This window comes from Pogoniulus pusillus, chromosome 37 (assembly GCF_015220805.1).
Source record: "Pogoniulus pusillus isolate bPogPus1 chromosome 37, bPogPus1.pri, whole genome shotgun sequence".
NCBI classification, from domain to species: domain Eukaryota; kingdom Metazoa; phylum Chordata; class Aves; order Piciformes; family Lybiidae; genus Pogoniulus; species Pogoniulus pusillus.
In genome coordinates this window covers 9,890,026-9,891,235 of record NC_087300.1, presented here as the reverse complement: position 1 = coordinate 9,891,235, position 1,210 = coordinate 9,890,026, and positions in this window count along the sequence as shown.

The following is a 1,210-nucleotide window of genomic DNA, read 5'->3' as shown; positions in this document are numbered from 1 at the left end:
GTCCTTTGTACACCTTACTCTAATTTTGTTTATACCCCAGTGACTATGAAGCTAAACTATAGATAGGGCCTTAGGAGACAGTTTTACAGGTATGGGGAGCCTGTTTGTCCTGTCAGCTGCATTTAATAAACAGACTGTGATGGTTTGGGGGTTACCCCGCCCCCCCACACTTTTGTATTTGCCCCAGCTAACTCAGACGGACCCTGGGAATATAGATGAAGCAATTTATTTACAGCTAGCAGAATTTACAAGCAGCTATTTACAATATATACAGTTATATACAATTATATACAGAAATATACAAAGGATAAACAATACAAAAGCACAACTCCCCTCCCAGAAACCTGAGTCCCCAGGAGGGGCTCTCAAACCACCCCAACACCTCCCCCCGGCCCTCTCAACCTTACCCCAGTTCTCAGGAAGAAAGGAGGTGCAGCCAAGAGGTTAGGGAGCAAGGTTAGTAGGAGCAGGGTTAATGAGATGTGACCAGGTCTAAGGCAAAAGCAAGAGTGAAATAAAATGGAGAAAAAGTCTTTCTTCTTCCCAGAGTTCTCAGCGAGACTATGAGAGAAGTTGACATCAATTGTTTTCATTTCACTGCCCATTATCTAGTTCTGTTACCAAAACATTCTAGCTTGCTTCAAACTAGCACACAGACCTTCAAAATAAAAGGATTCACTTAATTCTCTCAGTTCAGAAGGGTAAATAAAGCAGACCTTCTGTAATCTTTAGTTGCTTCCTCCACTTCTGACAATGGTCAAAGTCACACCTAAATCTTTCTGTGCAGATGCTGCCTTCCTAGCTCTCTGAATGCTACAGGGTCTCGTGGCCAGCTAGTAGAGACTAGACTGAGGACAAGGTGCACCTCCTGGGATCACCCTCACATCCCTTCAGAGCAATCACCAGTTTGGAGGAGAGGGACAAGAAATTAGCAAGAATGGGGTTTTGTTTTCTGTTACCCTCAGCTAATAATGTTGAAGTACTCAGGAGAACCCAGAGCAGAACACCTCTGGCTGTGCATTCCATGAAGGCATCTGTGGGGCTAGTGAGCACTGATCAGCAGTGTCCTGCCCAAAAACTGATAGCTCCCAGCTTTCCATCATCAGCTTTTCCTGGTGGCATATGCAGAAGCTTGGGGAGGACATGCACTGAGGAAAAGTTCAGCCTTGTGAGAAAGACTAAAAGTGGAATGCTTTATGGAGATAGACAC